The 24,611-nt window shown below is 43.4% G+C and overlaps 1 long non-coding RNA gene across 1 annotated transcript; it reads right to left on the bottom strand.

Annotated features, from left to right (window-relative positions):
- LOC102187863 lies at positions 215-1,752 on the bottom strand. Its single transcript, XR_310237.3, has 3 exons — positions 1,710-1,752; positions 1,272-1,390; positions 215-490 (listed from the first exon to the last, which is right to left on the bottom strand). It is a non-coding gene; the product is annotated as an uncharacterized LOC102187863 (long non-coding RNA).

Genomic DNA, 24,611 nt, shown 5'->3' with positions numbered 1-24,611 from the left:
GATCAGTGCTCGGAAGTGACTGTCCCCTCTTCCCTGTCACCTGATCAATGGAGTGTCCTTTCGGAGGCCTAGACATTAGCTTTTTCTTTCACTCCGTGTGCTGTCCTGCAGCCTACTGTTGGTATCCTGCCACACCCCTGGCCCTCACTGCACCCTTACTCACTGTTCCAGTTATCTGGTGCTGCTTAACAAACCACCCCATAACTTAGCAGAGTAAAACAATAATTTATTATTACTTCTCATGGCTGTGGAGGTTGATAGGATCAACTGGGTGGTTCTCACTTGAGGTCTCTGGTATCATGCAGCCAGTCTAAAGCCAAGGCCAACTTCATCTGAAGGCTTCTTCATGCAGCTCTGTGGTGTTTGGTCTGGGATGTCTGGAGTGGCTTGGGGCTGGCACAGCATCTCTCCATATGGCTAGACTGGGCTTCCTCACAGCATGGTGGTCTTGAAGTAGCTGAACTTCCACAGGTGCTGGCTTCTCCCAGAGCTAGTGTTTCAAGAGACTCAGGTATAAGCTGCAAGGCATCATTTTCACAGTATTCTATTTCTTAAAAATCACCAGCCCACCCAGATTCAAGGGGGCAGAGGAATAGACTCCATCTCTCAATAGGGAGATAGGTTCTACCTACATGGAAAGAAGAAACTGATGAATGCTAGCCGTCCTGGGGGCTTCCCCAGTGGCTCAGTGGTTAAGAATCCACCTGCAATGCAGGAGACAAAGGAGACGTGGGTTCAGTCCCTGGGTTGGGAAGATCCCCTGGAGGAGGGTATGGCAACTCACTTCAGTATCCTTGTCTGAAGCATCACATTGAAAGAGAAGCCTGGCAGGGCCGCACAGAGTTGGACATGACTGAAGCAACTTAGCAGGCAAAGAGCAGTGAGTGGCAGAAAGTAGAAGGTGGCCAGAGAAGGGAGCCATGTAGGAGCCTTGATGTCCAAGCACCAGCCCAGGTCACGTCCCTCCAGGACAGTAAAGTCACAGAGAAGAATGCCCTGTGGGGGAGAAGGACGGAGCAAGTCCGCAAGGAGAGAAAAAGTCGCCAGAGGCCATGCTGCAACTCTCTTCAGTCCTTTCTGTGATTCCCACTCTCCAGGGAATTTCTTGCTGTGACTGAACCCTTTCCATGGAAGCAAGCAGTCCACAGGTGAGAAGGGCCAAGTCGAGGCATGGAGACAACTCCTCTCAGCAGTCAGGGGTTTCCACAGAAATCTTTTCCCCTCCCTCTGCCTCTTTCCTCACACCCCACCCTACAGGGGACTGGCCTTACCTGTGAGCTCTGTGATTCAGACAGCCTAGGAAATGTCCTCCTGCCCCAAACACCTCCATTAATAAGGCTTAGGATGATTACTGGAAGTGAGGGCGTTCAGTTGCTTTCTTAAAACGCATCTGAGGACAAAAAAAATTGAGAAAAATTGAACTTTGAGGGGATGTAGTAAGACATTTAGTGAGAGACTGGCAGGAACCCAGAGAACAATCTGAGGGCGCTGTATGCATAGGGACAAGAAGAGACAATACTTGAGGGAAGGAGAGGGACAGAGGCAGGGAACAGCAAGGGTCCCAGGACCATCCCTGCCTGGGGGAACTGAGAAAACCACACTTAACTTTGGAGCAAGATACAGTTTGTAGGATTTCTTTTTAGAACTAAGGGATAAAGAATTGCATGGATATCTAACCAATGCTTTCATTCTATATTGGGTATTTATACCTGAAAGTGAAAGTGAAGTCGCTCAGTCGTGTCCGACTCTTTATGACCCCATGGACTGTAGCCTACCAAGCTCCTCCGTCGGTGGGATTCTCCAGGCAAGAGTACTGGAATGGGTTGCCGTTTCCTTCTCCAATTTATACGTGAGGGCCTGAAAACTCTAGAAACAGACATTCCCCTACCATGTAAGAAAACAGTGATTTGAAAAACATAGGAAGCTCCTGATATGAAAAGATTCAAGGATTTATTCAAATATATAAAACCAGCAAAATTTGACCCTTTTAGACTGGGTTCACAGTAGAATATCTAGATAACTTACCGTCTAACTGGAATACCTCTGAGAGTGAAATTGTCGCTGTTTAGTTGTTAAGTCCTGTCCAACTCTTTGCGACCCCATGGACCGCAGCACACCAGGCTTCCCTGTCCTTCACTATCTCCCAGAGTTTGCTCAAACTCATGTCCATTGAGTCTGTGAGATGTCCATCCAACTGCCTCATCCTCTGTCACCCCCTTCTCCTCCTGCCCTCATTCTTTCCTAACAGAAATATAGCATTGTTCATAATTAAGCCAATTTTTTCACTCTCCTCTTTCATGTTCATCAAGAGGCACTTTAGTCCTTCCTCACTTTCTGCCATGTCGGTGGTGTCATCTATTATTGATATTTCTCCCAGCAATCTTGATTCCAGCTTGTGCTTCCTCCAGCCCAGCGTTTCTCATGATGTACTCTGCATAGAAGTTAAATAAGCAGGGTGACAATATATAGCCTTGACATAGTCCTTTTCCTATTTGGAACCAGTGTGTTTTTCCATCACTTCATGGCAAATAGATGGGGAAACAATGGAAACAGTGAGAGACATTATATTTTTGGGCTCCAAAATCATTGCAGATGGTGACTGCTGCCATGAAATTAAAAGACATTTCCTCCTTGAAAGAAAAGCTATGACCAACCTAGACAGCATATTAAAAAGCAGAGACATTTGCCAACAAATGTCCGTCTAGTTGTGGTTTTTCCAGTAGTCGTGTATGGATGTGAGAGTCGGACTACAGACAAAACTGAGTGCTGAAGAATAGAAGCTTTTGAACTGTGGTGTTGGAGAAGACTCTTGAGAGTCCCTTGGACTGCAAGGTGATCCAACCAGTCAATCCCAAAGGAAATCAGTCCTGAATATTCATTGGAAGAACTGATGCTGAAGCTGAAATTCCAATACTTTGGTTACCTGATGGCAAAGAACTGACTCATTGGAAAAGACCCTGATGCTGGGAAAGATTGAAGGCAGGAGGAGAAGGGGACAACAAAGGATGAGATGGCTGGATGGCATCACCAACGCAATGGACATGAATTTGAGTAAACTCTGGGAGTTGGTGATGGACAGGGAAGCTTGGCGTGCTGCAGTCCATAGGGTTGAACACAAATGAGCAATTGAATAATTAAACCAGGACAACAAATATCACCCAGGATTTTCAAGCAAACCATGACAGAGGTTCAGGAGCCCCAAGACGTGTTCTGCTTTCCCCTAGTGGGAGGCATCTTTGGCTAGCGGGTGAAAGTCTACCATAGACACCTAAATAAAACTTGTAATTTCCATATTCCTCCTTGGTGGGATGGACGAGTGAAAAATGCCCTAGTCGTACAACTGAAAGACTTGCAATCAAGTCTGGCTCTACCCCTTCCTAACTGAGAGAACTTCAGATCTCTGAACCTCAATCAGCCCAATTTCCTCTTCTGGAAAATGAGGAGCATTCCGCCCCATTCACAGGTTGTTGTGAAGATTAAAAATTAATATATGAAAAAGCACTTTGTAGGCTCTTGTTCAACAAATGTGTGGTGTTATGTGCCCATTCAGTGGTAAATCTGCACAACCTCAATGCATAAAATAGCTTAACCCTGGTACATGATTTCTTAAAAAGCTATGAAAAGAATTGTCCTGTTTCCATTCTGGCTTCAGTATGAATAAATTCTGAGACTTGTCCTATTTCAGCCCACCAGACCCCTCCTTTCATTTCAACTTGAATGCAGCTTTTGACCCCTGAACTTTTAGCACCTTTCTCATTGGGGAGAAAGAACAGTTCCACATGTAAGTGAAAACGCATGTATGTTCCTTGACTCTCTGCCTGACGCCACTCAGTTTCACCAAGAACAGGCAACAGAAGTAACTTGTATTCAGCCCTTAGACGTCTTCATGGCCAGCTTGAGAGGTAATGTGGAAAAACTTATAGGGGCACAAGAAGAGTAATATGGGGGTTTTCAACTGTAAAAGAAGACCACACACATGGTCCCATGTGGATTGCACCCTGGACCATCTTCAAAAACTTAGAAGTTGCATTCTCTGCAGCCATGCGCAGCCCTGGTTTAATTAAATGTAGGCCACAAATGGGCTGCCAAACACAGTGCCGAAACGCTGTTGATTTCTGCGGTAGAAATTTCCCACTGCTCTGTGTTCCTGATAAGAGAGTACATGTGGAGAGTACAACCTGAACATTTGGCAGATGGTCCCATCTGTTTTTCCATCATTTTGAATTTAGCAGGAAAACCTCAAGATGTGTTTTGACACAAGCATGCTTTTTTCCTTTCTGCATTTTGAAATGGCTGTGTTTGGAGGCTAATTAAATCCATATGCTTCTGATTCATTTACACTTAACTCATCAAAATGTTGTTTTGTAATAGCCATTTGAAGTCCAAGGCACCTCTCTTGAGTCTTCTTTCTGAAAACCAGGAAGCTATGGTGTGCCAGCCAACCAGCAGGGTTCTCATACCAAAAGGTTCAAATATGGTTCAAGACAAGATTTTACATCCAGGAGATTCTAGTGGTTAGGAATTGTCCTAAAGCATCACTGTCAAGCATAGGGTGTGGCTTTAAATCTTCTGTTACTATCCGAAGATACTCAATGCTCAAAATAGTAGAAAACAATTTATGAGAGAAAAAAAATTATGCTAGAATCACTGGCACCAACAGGAAATTTTAGTTTAAATGGCAGTTGGGTGGCTTTCCCAATTTTTTTTTAAGATTTTTTAAAAAGAGTTTTTATTAGACATAACTGGGATTTATAACCAAAGACTTCATTCCAACCCTTACCCAGAATAAGTAGTCTCTATGTATATCTATTCTCATTATCAGATCCTATGTGTGCTTTGAAAAATTATCCATAACTTGAAGTTAAAGCAAAAGTATTATTCCTCGTTCAACGTCATACTAAGGTCTTGTCTAAAAAGCCCTCCAGAAGCTAGATTTTGTTGTGAAATTTTAATACCATAGGCATACTATATATCTGTTTATATGCTATATGTATATATGTTCTCTAATATGTTAAAGATTACAATTTTTCACCACATTTCCCCCAAGAACCCATTTTTACTCCACAAAGTACAATATCATCCCCTTTAAGAATGCATAATCTAAACTGTTACTGCTAAGTCACTTCAGTCATGTCCGACTCTGTGCAGCCCACCAGGCTCCCCCATCCCTGGGATTCTCCAGCCAAGAACACTGGAGTGGGTTGCCATTTCCTTCTCCAATGCATGAAAGTGAAAAGTGAAAGTGAAGTCACTCAGTTGTGTCCGACTCTTCACAATCCCATGGACTTCAGCCTACCAGGCTCCTCTGCCCATGGGATTTCCCAGGCAAGAGTACTGGAGTGGGGTGATAATCTAGACTAGTGGTGTCCAATAGAAATGAGATATAAGCCACATATATGATTTAAAATTTTCTAGTAGCCACAATTAAAAAGTCAAAAGATACAGGCAAAATCAATTTTCATATCACATTTTATTTAACTTAGACTACCCAAAATGGCAGAAAGTGAAGAGGAACTAAAATGTCTCTTGATGAAAGTGAAAGAGGAGAGTGAAAAAGTTGGCTTAAAGCTCAACATTCAGAAAACGAAGATCATGGCATCTGGTCCCATCACTTCATGGGGAATAGATGGGGAAACAGTGGAAACAGTGTCAGACTTTATTTTTGGAGGCCCAAAATCACTGCAGATGGTGATTGCAGCCATGAAATTAAAAGACGCTTACTCCTTGGAAGGAAGAAAGTTATGACCAACCTGGATAGCATATTAAAAAGCAGAGACATTACTTTGCCAACAAAGGTCCATCTAGTCAAGGCTATGGTTTTTCCAGTGGTCATGTATGGATGTGAGAGTTAGATTGTGAAGAAAGCTGAGCACCAAAGAATTGATGCTTTTGAACTGTGGTGTTGAAGAAGACTCTTGAGAGTTCCTTGGACTGCAAGGAAATCTAACCAGTCCATTCTGAAGGAGATCAGCCCTGGGTGTTCATTGGAGGGACTGATGCTGAAGCTGAAATTCCAATACTTTGACCACCTCATGCGAAGAGTTGACTCATTGGAAAAGACTCTGATGCTGGGAGGGATTGGGGGCAGGAGGAGAAGGGGACGACAGAGGATGAGATGGGTGGATGGCATCACCAACTTGATGAAGACGAGTTCGATTAAACTCCAGGAGTTGATGATGGACAGGGAGGCCTGGCGTGCTGTGATTCATGGGGTCGCAAAGAATCAGACATGACTGAGTGACTGAACTGAACCCAAAATGTTATCATTTCAGCAGGTAATGAGTATAAGAACTTCCTGAGATATTTCATATTCTTTTTTTCTTACCAACATTTCAAAATCCAGTCTGTGTATTACGCTTAAAGCATAATTTGCTTTTGACTAGTCATGTCTCAATGCTCAATGGCCACATATGGCCAGGGACTCCCGTACTGGACAGTATAATTGTTGTAAATGATTCAGAATGTGACTGTATTTATTCTTTTGGCCTACCTAAAAGCCAGACTTATTCTCAGACCTCTTGCAAACAGCAGAGACTATGTCTGTGGACCTCTGGAGATATGTAGGTTGAAGTTGGAGAGGCACTGAGTTAGGCATTTCCCACACAATCAGATTGCTTAGTCTAACAGGAGTTTACTGTGAGGATGAGCAGAGTGTTGAGGGGAAAAACCTATCTCATCAAACCTCATTGAGAAATGAAATGCTATTTCTTGCCAGTTGGCATTTACAGTAGCTCTAGAGGTCAGGGGGGCCTCTCAAAGCTACTTGTCACCTTACTCAGCCCCTGACTCCCCATTTCTTTCTACTTTCTACCCCCTATCTCTGCACCACATAGCTTCTGCTGCCACGTGGCTTCTCATTCTTTCCAGGTGCATATCTGCTTCTGCAACTCTCCACCAACAGCTTTCTCTGATCCTAGCCACCTGGAGCTGTATGCCTCCCATCCCAGCCACCCAGGTGGTGGGTTCAGAGCAGTGGCTCGGTGTATAGCACCTCTTTGAAATGTAGCCTTCTGTCCAGCACCTTGGTGCAAGTCCCATCATCAGAACCAGCTCCCGGCAGAAAGAAGAACTGAGAGAAGAGACTGCCTATACAATGCCTCCCTTCCCTGCAGCCCTACCCCAGCCCCTCCTGACTTTCTAAGCTGAAGTTCTCTGCAGAGTCCTACCTCACCAGCCACACTGAAAGGTAAGAAAAAAGGAGGCAGAAAGAGAACAAAGAAACAGCCTTTTCAATCTTTCTAAAGTTGCAACTCAGAAAAACTCTACTCCCTCCACAGCAGTCCTGTTTCTCATGGGACTCTAATTTGTGACCTGCTTTTAGAATGCTTCCTACTTGAACACAGAGTTAGGCAGAAGGAGAGAGGAGAAGAGAGGCTGAGCTTACCCTATAAGTAAGAGAACTTCCAAACTTCTGGTGTCGGATTGCACTATAGAGCTCTTTGGTGCTGCTCACTCTATATGTATATATACAGACGTATACCACCCATCTCTGTCTTTAAAGTGATATTAAAAGCATGTTGCAGTCATTTAGGACAGTAGCTCTCAACCAGGAGGGATTTTGCTCCCCCTTCCCAAGGGGATATTTGCAATGTCAGAAGGCATTTTCAGTTGTCAAGCTGAGGCTAAGTTTGCTTGCTGGCATCCAGTGTGTAGAGGCCTGGCTTTCTGCTCAGTATCCTTCAAGGCACTGGACAACCCCCATAACAAAGAATTATCTGATCCAAAATGTTAGTAGTGCCAAGATTTAAAAACTCTGAGCTTTAGGGAAATAATTTTTTCCACTGGTGACAGAACAAGGGAGACTGAGGCAGAAGAGACTGGAGTGAAAGGTAAAATGACCTAGAAGCATGTTGGACAATTGGAGAGTGTGTAACTGAACACATAGCCTCCACTTGGGTGTTTGAGAGACCTTTTTATTGTGTTATTACGACAAGGTAAAGACGTGAATCATCAGGATGACTTGGGAGAGACAGTAAAATCTATGCCTCTGATTGTCTGGGTGCCAAGTCCAGCCAGAATCCATGACTTCTTGAAAGATGAGAGCTTGTCTACACCTCTGATGTTCCATAGAAGACACATAAAACACTGTGCTGAAGAGGTGGCCGGAGCATAAAAGACAGATTTTGTTAAACCTCTGATCCAGTCCCAGTGAAACACAGGGTTCTCCTTCTCCTCCCAGGGGGTATTTGCAGAAAATGTGTGCGGAGTCCTGGAGAGCCAGGAATTCACTAATCCTTGGTCGTTTCCTCATTCATTCTTCTATGAGCAGGATTTCTAAGATCATTTCAGTTCCCGATGGGGAAGGCCCTTCTGTCATCCTTGTTTTACAGACAGGAAATCTGAAGCACAGAGAGGCTGAGTAAGTTGCCAGCAGTTTTACAGCTGGTGAAGTGCAGAGGCAGGGTGCAAACCAGATCTGTCTGATTTGACCTAACTTGACACACTGCCAGGCCATGCTGCTGCTCATCACTGGGACCTTGGTTGTCGGAGGCTGACACCTTTGGATGGTTAAAGTGGGCACATGCAAATGTTTCCATCTGCCCAGCATCTCCTCTAAACCATAGCATGGAGCCTTTGCTTGACTGGAGAAAGCACAAGAAGAGACCATGTTCTCACAGGCTGCTGTTCTTCCTCTCTTCCTTCCCTGTCCCCAAGGCCCTCTGAACTAGAAGGCCCAGGCACCGCTAGGGAGGAAACAAATGCAAAGATACAAGGAGGCAAGCTTGTTCCTGAGGACTCTCTCAGTTGTTATAAGGAGTAAATGAAACTCATAGTTGACCCCAGCCCCGCAGAGCTGGCACCAGGAGGAACACAAGCATTTTTTAAACGCTCTTCCAGGAGGGGAGGTGAGCTCACTTCCTGAGGGAATTACCGCAGGGGGTGTCTGCGGGGGCCAGCCAGGCCTGGCTTTCAAACATCTGAAACAGCCCACGGTGTAATCAAGCATGAATATTGATTCAAATAAATTATGCATGTTTATACACTCGTTTATTATTTTATTCACACGCTCGCTTCATGAAGTTAGTCTGGGCAACTGCCATGGGGCTAGTCAGCTCTTGGATGCTGTAAAAAACAGTTGCTTTGAAATATTTGGTGGCCAAAGGGAAATCCAAGTCATTAGTGAAAATTATAACCAAATCGACAGCAAGTTTCTGTCATCTGGTAGGGCCTTGGTGAGTGCAAGTCATCAGGGTCAGATGTTGCCCCATTCTTCAGGCTTTCATGAGAAGTAGAAGAGCAAATATGGATGCCTTCAGAGCATTCTAGCAATTATCATTTTAACAAATAGGGCTCTTTTCTAATATTCACATTCCTTTCGCATGGCCTCATGAAAACACAAACATTCACTCCATCCTCAAAAAATGCAGGCGCTCTGGGAGGAAAGAGCTACCCTCTCAGCCCCATAGCCAGGCTGGAGGAAGCAGAGATTAATATCAGATCCCGGATTATAAACTTGATTGTTTCTGACTCAGCTGATAAACTCAGTCATACCTCTGGGGGCTTATAGTGCCCTGCTCTTGGGGCCTTTTGGGGAAGGCACATCTCTTCTGGAAGAGACCCTTGGAGGCACCCATCCACAAGACCTGACCTGTATGATAGGTGACAGCAGGGGAGAGTCAGCAGACCCGCCTGTCTACTCCCAGATGGGAAGTAAACTGGGTAGAGCCCAGCTCTGAGAGCTCTCTGCCTCTTGATGTGGCAGTCTGGCAGCAGGCGGAGACTCTCTGTGCAGGAGGCTGGGTTACAGTGGTCCAGGCTTGCCCTGAAGATGGGGCTTCCTCCCTCAAGAGCCACATTTTAGAGAGAACAGAGAGGTAATCCTAAAGCCCTATATTTTGAAGACTAAAGCTAATATTGTCCTTTCACCTTCAGCTGATTTCTGGTAGCTACTGACACTTGGTCCCCAATCCCAAAGGGAACGAGAATAAAGAATTTGAATTTCCTCAGCGCATGATCAAAGAACCTTATGTACTTTGTGATTAATCTCAGTGCCCTATTTTTATCTTGATAATTGTTAAAGAATTGCATTAAGAGTTATGAATGTTTAAATTAATACATGAATTTACCTCGGTACTTTATGGGTTATTTTCAAATTTCATTGTTGGAGAGAAATGAAAGTAGACTAAGACCCAACCAAACTGAGGAAAAAAAAATCAACATTGAGCTGTTAACATGAATAAAGTAGATCCTTCTAGTCACAGAAAACAGAGCAGCCAGAGGACTTTGAAGCCAAACGCCCCAGTAATAGATTCAAGTAAAATGAATCACCACAACTCACTCATCAATTATGTACTGAGTAGCATTTCCTCCAAGGATAACTCCTAGCAAGACATTTCCCCAAGGTTTCCCCACAAGGAGATTCTGTATTTGCAGATTCAACAGATGATGTTCATTGTCCTTGCAGAATGCTGTACGCGGAAGGGGAAGTATGGGTTCTTTAGGTTCTGCATGCATTCTGGACTTGGAAGTAATTGGTGCAAGAGCAATGAAGCAGAGTGAGTCAAGGAGCACTGTCCCCTTACTGCTCCACTCAGGTAAACCTCCTCTTCACATGAACGAGTGTGCAGAGGAGTGGGCTGGTGTCTGCATACACATACACATGCACACTTTACACATACAACACACTCTCTACACAAACACCATACAGACAGACATAACACACATGTGCCACACACACGACACACAATGCACACTAACCCAACGCATACCACACAAACACTGCACACACACACACATCACACACTCTCTACACAAACACCATACAGACAAACATAACACACATGTGCCACACACACACTACACACAATGCCACTAACAATACACAAAATGCACACAACACAAACAAAAAAAAAAAAAAAACACACATGACACACACATACACAATGCCACACACAACACACTAACCAACGATACCACACAAACACTGCACACACACACACATCACACACTCTCTACACAAACACCATACAGACACACACACCACACTACACATATGCCATATACAACACACACAATATACACACAAACACATACCACACAAATACCAGACACACACACATGATATGCATACCACACCACACACACTACACACACAACACAATGCACACACAAACACCCTACACATATCACAGAAACACCACACATACACAAACACACACGATACACAACCTTCATACACACTACATACACCCTACACTTACCACACGAACACCACACACACACAATACAGTGCACCACACATCACATATGCACACCACACACACACTGCACACAACACAGACCATTCATATTCATTCATACCACCCACGCAACACATACACACAGCCCACACATCTACACACACATCTGTAAGCCTTGACAGCGCAGGTAGCACTCCCATTGTGCCAATCTATGGTCAGTATCTGAAGAGCAAACAAGGGCTTAACTAGCTTGGGGCCTAATTTCGGACACCATTGTACAACTGGGTAGCCAAGTGTAACAACATCCTGTGCCCCTTCCAGGCGCACAATAGACTGGGCCTCTCTCAGCTGGGAGAGGCCACATTGTGAGTCGCTAATTTTACCGAAACAAAATGGACTGCTTTCCTCATCCTAGGAAGTGTGAGTGGCACTGATTGTATGAATTTGTGAAAAGGGGCAGTAAACCTCAACACGAAATGAGCACTCCTCTTGAGCATTTTTTAGAGCAAAATAAATCAACATTTTTAAAAAGTCGAAGCAAGCTGTGATTTGCAGTTTTCTGGGTACTCCCCATATTTCCATCAGTAAGGGAAGAGTTAAAGGCTAGTAAATACTATAAAGTATTAGTCGCTCAGTCATGTCTGGCTCTTTGTGACCCCATGGCCTATAGCCCACCAGACTCCTCTGTCCATAAATTCTCTAGGCAAGAATACTAGAGTAGGTAACACTTCCTTTCTCTAGGTTATTCTCCCGACCCAGGGATCAAGCTCGGGTGTCCTGCATTGCAGGCCAGATTCTTTACTGTCTGAGCCACCGGGGAAGCCCCAGAAAATACTATAAAGCCCTTAAATAGAATGAGGCTGGTCTCCAAGATGTAGCATCCAGCAGGAAAAAAATTAAGGGACCAAATGTTGCACAGAGTATGAAGCCACTCACGTAGAAAAAGAACTTGATTCCTTAGCCACATACATAGAAGAAGGACTTGAAGGATCCACTCCAAACTCAACAATTGTTACCTCTCAGGTAGAAAATGAAATCGCCCAGGAAGGAGAAGCAAGTAGTGAAGAGGCCTTTCACATTGTACTCTGTGTATTCCTAATTCATCTGAATGACTGAGAAAGAAGAATGTACTTTGGTATTACTTGTATAATTTTAAAAAGCAACACCAAAAGAAACATAACAGAAGAACAGAAAAAAATTAGATTACATTCATAAGCATTACAATTTTTTAAATGCCTCGCCTCAGTTGGCAGGACATCCTGGATTTGGGACATATTTTTAAGCTGAAGACACTTTCAAGTTGGCTAGTAGAAAGCACAGTTTAAGACACCAAGAGGTGCATTTTAAGTCTCTTGCAGGCTTATAATGCCTGTGTTGAGCAGAGGAGCTCCAGGAGCTCGATGGCAGCAGGTGTCACCTCAGGCAGGAAGCCTGGGGTCAGATCATCCAGGTTACAACTCTGTCCTGCCCACTTTATTCCTGGATGGCAGACGCCATTCCCTTTGGCTTTCTAAGTCTCAGTTTCCTAGTCTGTAGAACAGAGTTTAAAGTAGTGTCTACCTTTGTTTTCAGTCCCTCAGTCCTGTCTGATTCTTTGCAACCCCGCAGACTGTGACCCCGTTTGAGGCTTCCCTGTCCTTCACCATCTCCCAGAGCTTGCTCAAACTCATGTCCATTGAGTCAGTGATGCTATCCAACCATCTCATCCTCTGCCATCCCCTTCTCCTCCCACCGTCAATCTCTCCCAGCATCAAGGTCTTTTCCAGTAAACTGGCTTTTCACATCAGGTAACCAGAGTATTGGAGTTTCAGCTTCAGCATCATTCCTTCCAATGAATATCCAGGGTCGATTTCCTTTAGGATTGGCTGGTTTGATCTCCTTGCAGTTCAAGGGACTGTCGAGAGTCTTCTCCAGCACCATAGTTCAAAGGCATCAGTTCTTCAGTGCTCAGCCTTGTTTGTTGTCCAGCTCTCACATCTGTACATGACTACTGGAAAAACCATAGCTTTGGCTATATGGACCTTTGTAAGCAGAGTAATGTCTCTGCTTTTCAATACATATCTGCCTTGCTGGTTGAAAAGAATGACAGAGACAAAATCCTGTGATAAACTTAAGCACTTCATGAAGTGCTCATATGTGATAATTGTTCTAGAAATATCAGCTATTGATTGAAGCGCTGCTATGAATTCTCACCAGAATGCATAATATCATCCTAAATCCAGAGTGAATGAGAAGGTTCCATTAGCCAAGTCAAGTTTCAAGCTCACACATTCAACGCAAGACAAGAAGTTGTTGAGCATTTTCTATGCACCAAACAATGAGGGCACTGTACTCCAGGGGTCACCACTCAAAAGAAATTAGCAATAATTCCAACAAAGAAGAAAAACACTAGCTGCCATGGGAGCATGTGGGTGTAGGTGTCACAGAACCCAGTCCCATCCCAGGGAGAGGGAGTCAAGTCAGTCTTCTTAGAGGAAGCAACACCTCAGACTGAAAAGGTTAAGTAGAATGAGAACATTTCCCAGACAGAACTCAGGAGCAAAAGCTCAGCAGTGAGAGGTAATAGAGCAGGCACCCAGCAATGCAGGGAATTCAGGTGGAGCTAGAGGTGATGAGTTGGGGGAGAGCTAGTGAGTTAAACAGAAATCAAAGACCACTCATTCCTAATTTTCCCTATCACATCACACACCCCATAATAGGTTCCCCCAGCTGTGCTGATTGTATTGAACACTGTAGCCTGGCTCACTGCACCCTCCGTGGAGGAACTGTGTCAGGTTGGGGGGCCTTTATAGCACCAAGGGCAGGCCAGGGCTGGGGGAGAGAAGGGGGAAGTTAATGCCCACAGACAAGGTAAAACATCAACAAGTGTTCATGAACCTCACTGAGCAAGCCCCAGACAGGCCAGGGTAACTAAAATGCCCACTGCACTCTCCCTTCATAGACATGTACAGATCAAGATTTCCCAAGCCTGGATCTCGAGGGTTTTTTAATGCACTGTCTTCAGCGAGGCCAACACAGTAGCAAAGTGCCAAGGTGACATGCAGCAGGGAAATGTTTTCAGTTCTTTTCAGTGGTGAACTTGTCATGTTCCTCAATGGGCAAAAAAATAGACCCACACTTAGAGCCTGGCCCGGTGGACATGGAGGTGGTGAAGTCCTGTACTTGAATGAAGCTCATTGAAGTAAAGAGATAGGTCAACAATAGATCTTATCTTAAATTCTCTAGAATAGGAAATAAGGCAATTAATATTCTTACTTATTATTTGTTCCCTTTTTTGATTAGGTTGAAAAATCATTGCTTTGAGTCTAGTTTTCCTTTCTGTCTCAAAGAATGTCCATGGATTGTTAGGGGTTCAGCTTAGAAGAAATAATGGATTGAGGAACCCCAGGGCCCAATGCTCCCACTGTCTTCAAAGAGCCAGGCAGTTATGCTTTATCACAGGACCCCAGCCCACCTAAATGGTTAGTCCCATGTGTAGCCGCTCCATGGACGAACCAAGAGGGAGTGAGCTGGGTCAGTGGGGTTCTCATGCTTAGGAACCTGACTTGAGAAAGGAGAGAATCAGGCTATGGGAAACCAAGCTGAAGGGATGCAGAAGAGGAGACATATAAAGTTCAGTATAAGTTACAAGAGGCCATAAGCAAACTAAAGTTTTCAGGAAACCAGATTATGAGCAAGAGGATGATGCACCAAGATGAAAAGGAGCCAGAAGATACAGACACAAGAAGGTGAGTCTGAGAGAGAGGCCTAGCCAAGGTGAAGGTGGGACACTGGAGAGAAGATGCGGGTGCTTTGGGGAGGAGGAACACATCAGGGAAGAAGCCCAAGGCATCCCAGCCCTGATCTTTTGCCCCCAGGAGGCTGACTCTTTTCCTAAATGGTGGGAGCCAGCCTGAGAGTGCTTCTGTTCCTGGAATCCCAAAGAAGCTGGAAATGCAGATGAGACACCTGGATGAAAAATGTACATCCTAGGGACATCTTCAACTCGATGGACGTGAGTTTGAGCAAACTGTGGGAGATGGTGACGGACAGGGAAGCCTGGAGTGCTGCAGTCCACGGGGTTGCAGAGTCAGACACAATTGAGCGACTAAACAACAGGGATTGGAAGAAAGTGGGTATCTTTTTTGTTTGTTTTTACCAAAGCTCTGCTACTGGTTTCTGAAGAACTGTGAATCACAGGCATGGTGCAAAAAAAAGATGGATGTGGGAAACTTGTGTCGGAGTTTTATAAGAGTGGGTGGGTGGTGGATTCCACCACATCGTGAACTTTTGACTCCATGTGGTACAGGTTTCTAGGATAGAAAAATCAGAGCAAAGGAGGCAGTCACCAGGACCAGGAATGGCTTATGAAGAATCACTTGCGGCAGAATATGCACGTTTGCTTTTCTAAAAGGGGTGTGTACGATATGTTTTTGTCAGTTGACTTTCTTCACCTTTGCCACAATGTGAGAAACAGTCTTTAAAATAAACTTCAGGACTTCCCAGGTGGCACAGTGGATAAGAATCCACCTGCCAATGCTGGGGGCACAGGTTCAATCCCTGGTCCAGGAAGATTCCACATGCCCGGTAGCAACTAAGTCCGTGTGTCACAACCACTGATCTTGGGCTCTAGGACCCATGAGCCATAACTACTGAGCCTGTGCTGTAACTACTGAAGCCCAGGCACCTAGAGTAGCCCCCACTCACCACAACTAGAGAAAGCCCACACAAAGCCACAGAGATCCAGTTCAGCCGAAAAAAAAAAAAAAAAAAACAACACTTCAAAATCAAACATCATCAAAGGTGGTGAATTAAGCACTTTGAAATAAACCTTCTCCCTCGGTCCTTGATAGCTCAGTTGGTAAAGAACCCACCTGCAGTGCAAGAGACCCCAGTTCACTTCCTGGATCGGGAAGATCCGCAGGAGAAGGGATAGTCTACCCACTTCAGTATTCTTGGGTTTCCCTTGCGGCTCAGCTGGTAAAGAAGGTAAAGAATCCATCCACAATACGGGTTCGATCCCTGGGTTGGGAAGATCTCCTGGAGAAGGGAAACGCTACCCACTCCAGTATTCTGGCCTGGAGAATTCGATGGACTACAGCTCATAGGGTCACAAAGAGTTGGACACGACTGAGAGACTTTCACTTTCTCTTCAGTCCTGGAGCATTGTTTCCTTTGAATTTGACTTTCTCCAGCAATAATAATATGTGATTTGCCTGCTTTCCCAAATTCTTCCTACCCAATCACCACACTTTTTTATTAGTAGGACAAGCCAAATAGCTCTCCCAGTTAGCCATAATTAGATTAGCAGTTTGCTAAGGGCATCTGCTTCATTCTCTGCTTCCTCATCCTCCACCTCTTTCTCCTTTTTAGTAGGAAGCAGCTTTTATCAATAGTCTATTTCCAGAAGCCAAAAAGCCTGTGTAAAAACTTTCAGCTATACCATATCCCCAGGATGCCCATTCCCCCAAGCAGAGAGAGGCTTCAAGTTGTCTTACTGTTTCTGAGTCCCACTCTTGTCTCCCTCCTCCACACATCCCTTCTCAGAAACCCAGTAGCAATTCTCATTTTTCCATCAACACCTGCTGTAGCTCTTTAGTGAAACTGGTTTAAAGTTGGAGGAGGTGCGTCAGAGCTCAGGTTTTATTAGAAGCTGAATGATGAGGAAGACATAGGAAGACAGAGACCTGGACCAGCAAAACTCTGTTTTCTGTCTCAATAGCTTGGATCTTCACTGGTTTTGTTGTTCTTTATGCTTCTAAATCACGTGCAGGCTTTCTGCTGCCAGCCATGGACCCTGCCCTGGAGCCGTAAACTTTGAGCAGATTACTGGTTCAAAAGCTTGAAGTACTCAATTAGACATTTGAGATGGACCGATTTACCTCAGGGAATGGAATTTCTGGTGCAATGTTGGGATGTTTGGTGAGATTGTCATACTAGATATCAGAGTCATCCTTGAAGACATAATGGAGATATTAATATTTTCAACCATCAAGATTTTTCCTGGTGTACTCCAGTTGAAACCATTATTATCCATGTAATACTGTTTGTCCTTGTCACTTAAAATGAAGAAATGCTAGGTCTCCTTGAACCACTGCAGCCAGATGCAGGCAACGTTGGGGTTTCTGCAACAAGGGACTGTTAACCTCAGCCACCACCTTGGATCCAACAATTATTAATATTTTTTGTCTCTTTTGACAGTGGTTTTGTTCTCTAGCATTTCTCTTTGGTTCTTAGGATTTCCATCTCTTTGCTTTCGTTGTCCATCTGTTTTTGCATGCTGTCTATTTATCCTTTAGAGCCCTCAGCATATTAATCATAATTGTTTTAAATCCCAGGCTGCTAATTCCAGATCCCTGCTATGAAGCTTGCTTTGTCTCTTTAAATTCTGTGGGATTTTTTTTTTTCTCTTTGGTTTGCCTTGTAATTTTTTCTTGAGAGCTAGATATGGGGTAATGAGTAAAAGAAACTGCTGCAAATAGACCTTTAGAAAGTGGGAAGTGAAGCAAGGAAGCATTTACAGTCATATGATGAGGTTTCAGCATTTAGTGAGCCTGTGCCTCTAGACTGATTTTCACAAGTGTTCCCCTTTTTCTTTCTTCCTCATCCACCATTAGGTGGGACTAGATGGCTAAAACTTACTATGTGTGGGTCACTCCTATGGCGGCACCCCTCTGGAGTTTTTCATCCTCAGAGTCATCCACACTGAACTTCCACCGATTCAACAATTTTCCTTCCAGTTTTCTTGCCATCCCATCTCCCAAAGCAGTTTCTGCTTGTGGATCTCCACTCCTGTAAGCCTTGGCTCCCTGGGTTCACCTGTCTTCAATCCTGAAGACAGCAGCTCTCCCTGTGTCTTCTTTCACAGATCCTAGAAGAGTTATTGAATTTTCAGTATGTTCAACTTTTTATTTATTGTTAGGACAAAGGAATGACTGCTACGTTCTTTACATGCGGAACTAGAAACAGAAAAGTGAAAGTGATGTCCGACTCAGTTATGTCCGACTCTTTGTGACCCCATGGACTGTAGCCTACCAGGCTTCCTCCATCCATGGAATTTTCCAGGGCAAGAGTACTGGAGTTGGTTGCCATTTCCTTCTCCAGGGGATCTTTCTGACCCAGGGATTGAACTCAGGTCTCCCGCATTGCAGGCAGATGCTTTACCCTCTGAGCCACCAGAGAAGCCCCCGGAAAGTCTTCTACAATTTTTTCAAACCACTTTTGTCCCCACCACTATGCCATGAACAAAAGAAACGGAACACTGTCATCAGTGTTCACATTTTATGTTTCTGGTGGTACACTCTTAAAAACAAGAATTGCCCTCTAATCCATCATTTGACTTGAATCAAAAAAACCTAACAGAAATCACGGAAAAGCAAGGTCATTGATCTGAATGACTGCTTGAGTCTTTGGTGTTCAAGGGCCCTCCATGGGAAAGGAGGGTCCTCAAGTCTACTGATTTTAGATGGATGCTTACATCAGGTGCTCTGCTTACAGCAATGCTGAACTAGTGCTGAAAGAGGAAGTGCCTGAAATGACAATGTTTGGGACATGTAGGAAATACACAGGTAATTGTTTCTTCTGAATGGAATTAGTGCTGGCAAGAGGAGACCAGTGATTTGGGAAGATCATTTCTTTTGGTGATTTTGTTAATTATCTGTGACAAGATATGGTAAAATAGTTCAACATCATCTCCAACATTGTCTAGAAGGTGTCCCTGCTCTATAGAGGCTAAAAAAGGGAAACATCACCATTTCTAGACTCCTCTAGAATCTAGTTGCTCACTCACGTCTGACTCTTTGAGAGCCCATGGATTGTAGGCTTTCAGGCTCCTCTGTCTATGGGATTTTTTTCTTTTTCAGGCACGAATACTGGAGTGGGTGGCCATTTCCTTTTTCAGAAGATCTTTCCAACCCAGAGATCGAACCCATATCTCCTGTGTCTCCTTCATTGCAGGCAGATTCTTTACCTGATGAGCCACTGAGTATATCCAGATACCCTAAGAAGTAATTATTGGACCCAGTTGGAACTGCATTCTCAAGGAAGTGGGCAAGTGCTCTATATTGTATTAAACAGATGCATCCATAAGAGACTTGTAAAGCAGCAGGGAACAATAGAAGGTGGCATAGTGAGGGAAGTGGGATCTCCTGGAAAGCATGGAGATGGAGTCATTTGTTCTGCAGCAAATGGCCAAGTTTCTCCCTGTGGTCCCACTGTATGATCTGGGTACTTGGTAGTGTGGGCAGTGAGGTTTCTGTGAAAAAATTTTCATTGCATGGTTGGTATTTCTTCTAGTGACTTATTCCTGACTATGTAGTATCCAAGCTTCAGTTCAGTTCAGTTCAGTTCAGTTGCTCAGTCGCGTCCGACTCTTTGCGACCCCATGAATTGCAGCACGCCAGGCCTCCCTGTCCATCACCAACTCCTGGAGTTCACTCAGACTCACATCCATCAGGTCAGTGATGCCATCCAGCCATCCCATCCTTGGTCATCCCCTTTTCCTCCTGTCCCCAATCCCTCCCAGCATCAGAGTCTTTTCCAATGAGTCAACTCTTTGCATGAGGTGGACAAAGTATTGGAGTTTCAGCTTTAGCATCATTCCTTCCAAAGAAATCCCAGGACTGATCTCCTTCAGAATGGACTGGTTGGATCTCCTTGCAGTCCAAGGGACTCTCAAGAGTCTTCTCCAACACCACACTTCAAAAGCATCAATTCTTTGGCACTCCGCTTTCTTCACAGTCCAACTCTCACATCCATACATGACCACAGGAAAAACCATAGCCTTGACTAGATGGACCTTTGTTGGCAAAGTAATGTCTCTGCTTTTGAATATGTTACCTAGGTTGGTCATAACTTTCCTTCCAAGGAGTAAGCCTCTTTTAATTTCATGGCTGCAATCACCATCTGCAGTGATTTTGGAGCCCAAAAAATAAAGTCTGACACTGTTTCCACTGTTTCCCCATCTATTTCCCATGAAGTGATGGGACCAGATGCCATGATCTTCGTTTTCTGAATGCTGAGGTTTAAGCCAACTTTCTCATGCTCCTCTTTCACTTTCATCAAGAGGCTTTTTAGTTCTTCTTCATTTTCTGCCATAAGGGTGGTGTCATCTGCATTTGTGAGGTTATTGATATTTCTCCCGGCAATCTTGATTCCAGCTTGTTTCTTCCAGCTCAGCGTTTCTCATGATGTACTCTGCATATAAGTTAAACAAGCAGGGTGACAATATACAGCCTTGACGTCCTCCTTTTCCTATTTGGAACCAGTCTGTTGTTCCATGTCCAGTTCTAACTGTTGCTTCCTGACCTGCATACAGGTTTCTCAGGAGGCAGGTCAGGTGGTCTGGTATCCCCAACTCTTCCAGAATTTTCCACAGTTTATTGTGATCCACACAGTCACAGGCTTTGGCATAGTCAATAAAGCAGAAATAGATGTTTTTCTGGAACTCTCTTGCTTTTTCCATGATCCAGCAGATGTTGGCAATTTGATCTCTGGTTCCTCTGCCTTTTCTGAAACCAGCTTGAACATCAGGGAGTTCACAGTTCACATATTGCTGAAGTCTGGCTTGGAGAATTTTGAGCATTACTTTACTAGCATGTGAGATGAGTGCCATTGTGTGGTAGTTTGAGCATTCTTTGGCATTGTCTTTCTTTGGGATTGGAATGACAGCTGACCTTTTCCAGTCCTGTGGCCACTGCTTATCCAAGCTTAGCTCCCTGGCATTCATGGAAATTCTGTACTAATTCTGCTTCACTAGCTGGACTCTGTTATTTACAATGGAGAAGACCTGGCCATTTCATTATTTCTAGGCAAGCAGTGGCAAGTGGATAGCTGCACATTCAGTTCACATCCTTCTCTCTTCTCCAGTCTCTCAACGGCATGAAAAGGGGATTCTGAAGAATCAGCTAAGAGAGCAAAACCTCATTTTTAAAATACACTAGATGAACAAATCTGAAAAGTTAGTAATTTCCTCACAAACTTGAAACTAAAAGCACTTCTATGTTTACATTCAAAGGAACAGACCTCAAAGAAATTGAAATTGATTATACCTTGTATTTTATGCATGAAGCCCACTTTGGCCTTAATATTGTTAAAATTCTCATAAGAAAAATTAACTTGAGGGCTTTCCCGGTGGCCCAGTGGTAAAGAATCCACCTGCCAATGCAGGAGACACAGGTTTGATCCCTGATTCAGGAAGATTCCACATGCCTCGGAGCAGCTAGGCACGTGTGCCACCACTACTGAGCCTATGCTCTAGAGCCCAGAAGCCGCAATTACCGAGCCCACGTGCCACAGTTACTAATGCCCATGTGCCCTAGAGCCCATGCTCTGCAACAGGAGAAGCTGCCACAGGGAGAAGCCCACCCACTGCAGCTAAAGTAGGCCCTGCTCCCTGCAACTAGAGAAAGGCCCATGAAGCAACAAAGATCTAGCACAGCCAAACTAAAATAAATAAAATTATTAAGAAAAAAATTGGAAAAAATGCTTTTAGTCCAATTCATTAGTGAAAAATTTGAAGTAAGTTTCTTTTTCTGTCACTTCTTTTACACCTCTGAATTCAGAACTTTTGGGGGGTTTTAACATCGTATCTCAATGTTTCATATCTGTACTCCTCAAAAGATAATTTTAAAGCAACCTCACTTCTTCTGAGAATCATATCTAGATCTGTTATTTTTCCCTGTCAGGGCAGCCTACCCATAGTAAAACCTGGAAGCTGACCTGGGTTTATACATCCATATAATAAAAAGAACTCATTCACTAATTCACACCTTAAAACTATGGCCCAGAAACTGGATACTGTAAGCATACAAATAAACCCTTAATAAATAATAATGGTGGGAGAGGGTAGAAGAAAGACTGTAAGGCTCTTCTAATAAGTGACCATCTCTGAAAGTAGTCTGCTATTCATTTGACTCAGAAAACTCCACAAAATCCTATAAATCAAGAGGTTCAAATTGTTGGGTTCACTTTAAGAACACTCAAAAAACTGCCCAGACCATCAATTTTATACATATCTGAAAAGATGTAATTTTATAGAATCAAATTGTGTCATTCTATCCTTACAATGGCAGAGTTGGTGGGTGTGCCAGGCCCATCCCCAGAGATGGATGCAGGGTCAGTGGCCCAAAAACAGTGTTGGATTTTTGCTGCACATGCTTAAAAATGCAGAGTATTGATGACCTTATGGGCCTAGATGTAGATTCTTTGCTCACTGAGGACATCCAGGTGAACAAAGGCCCCAAGATGCACTGCTGAACTTACAGATCCACATGAGCTCCTTCTGCCACATTGAGATGATTCTTACTAGAAAAATGCAGATTGTTCCTAAACCAGAGGAAGTTGCACAGAAGAAAAAGGCAATCTCAAAGGAAACAAACTTTATATCAATTTTTTTATTTTAATTGGAGCCTAATAACTTTACAACATTGTAGTGGTTTTTGCCATACATTGACATGAATCAGCCATGGGTGTACATGTGTTCCCCATCCTGAACCCCCCTCCCACCTCCCTCCCCATCCCATCCCTTTGGGTTATCCCAGTGCACCAGCCCTGAGCACCCTGTCTCATGCATCAAACCTGGACTGGCAATCTATTTCACATATGATAATATACATGTTTCAATGCTATTCTCTCAAATCATCCTCCCCTCACCTTCTCCCACAGAGTCTAAAAGACTGTTCTATACATCTGTGTCTCTTTTGCTGTCTCATATATAGGGTCATCATTACCATCTTTCTAAATTCCATATATATGCATTAATATACTGTATTGGTGTTTTTCTTTCTGACTTACTTCATTCTGTATAATAGGCTCCAGTTTTGTCCACCTCATTAGAACTGATTCAAATGCATTCTTTTTAATGGCTGAGTAATATCCCATTGTGTATATGTACCACAGCTTTCTTATCCATTCATCTGCTGATGGACATCTAAATTGCTTCCATGTCCTGGCTATTATAAACAGTGCTGTGATGAACATTGGGGTACACATGTCTCTTTCAATTCCGGTTTCCTTGGTGTGTATGCCCAGCAGTGGGTTTGCTGGGTTGTATGGCAGTTCTATTTCCAGTATTTTAAGGAATCTCCACACTGTTCTCCATGATGGCTGTACTAGTTTGCATTCCCACCAGCAGTGTAAGAAGGTTCCCTTTTCTCCACACTCTCTCCAGCATTTATAGTTTGTAGACCTTTTGATAGCAGACATTCTGACTGGCATGAGATGGTACCTCATCATGGTTTTGATTTGCATTTCTCTGATAATGAGTGATGTTGAGCATCTTTTCATGTGTTTGTTAGCCATCCGTATGTCTTCTTTGGAGAAATGTCTGTTTAGTTCTTTGGCCCATTTTTTGATTGGGTCACTTATTTTTCTGATATTGAGCTGCATGAACTACTTGTATATTTTTGAGATTAATTCTTCATCAGTTGCTTCATTTGCTATTTTTTTCTCCCATTCTGACGGCTGTCTTTTCACCTTGCTTATAGTTTCCTTCATTGTGCAAAAGCTTTTAAGTTTAATTAGGTCCCATTTGTTTATTTTTGCTTTTATTTCCATTACTCTAGGAGGTGGGTCATAGAGGATCCTGCTATGATTTATGTCAGAGAGTGTTTTGCCTATGTTTTCCTCTAGGCGTTTTATAGTTTCTGGTCTTACATTTAGATCTTTAATCCATTTTGAGTTTGGTGTTAGTAAGTGTTCTAGTTTCATTCTTTTACAAGTGGTTGACCAGCTTTTCCAGCACCACTTGTTAAAGAGATTGTCTTTCCTCGTTTGTATATTCTTGCTTCCTTTGTCAAAGATAAGGTGTCCATAGGTGTGTGGATTTATCTCTGGGCTTTCTATTTTGTTCCATTGATCTATATTTCTGTCTTTGTGCCAGTGCCATACTGTCTTGATGACTGTAGCTTTGTAGTATAGCCTGAGCTCAGGCAGTTTGATTTCTCCAGTTCCATTCTTCTTACTCAAGACTGCTTTGGCTATTCGAGGTTTTTTGTATTTCCATGCAAATTATGAAATTATTTGTTCTAGTTCTCTGAAAAATACTGTTGGTAGCTTGATAGGGATTGCATTGAATCTATAGATTGCTTTGTGTAGTATACTCATTTTCACTATATTGATTCTTCCAATCCATGAACATGGTATATTTCTCCATCTATTTGTGTGATCTTTGATTTCTTTCATCAGTGTTTTATAGTTTTATATATATAGGTCTCTTGTTTCTTTAGGTATATATATTCCTAAGTATTTTATTCTTTTCATTGCAATGGTGAATGGAATTGTTTCCTCAATTTCTCTGTTTTCTCACTGATAGCGTATAGGAACGTGAGGAATTTCTGTGTGTTAATTTCATATCCTGCAACTTTACTATATTCATTGATTAGCTCTAGTAATTTTCTGGTGGAATCTGTAGGGTTTTCTATGTAGAGGACCATATCATCTGCAAACAGTAAG

Source organism: Capra hircus, chromosome 8, assembly GCF_001704415.2.
Source record: "Capra hircus breed San Clemente chromosome 8, ASM170441v1, whole genome shotgun sequence".
NCBI classification, from domain to species: domain Eukaryota; kingdom Metazoa; phylum Chordata; class Mammalia; order Artiodactyla; family Bovidae; genus Capra; species Capra hircus.
The sequence above is the reverse complement of the archived record's forward strand: the minus strand, read 5'-3'. Positions and strand labels throughout refer to the sequence as shown.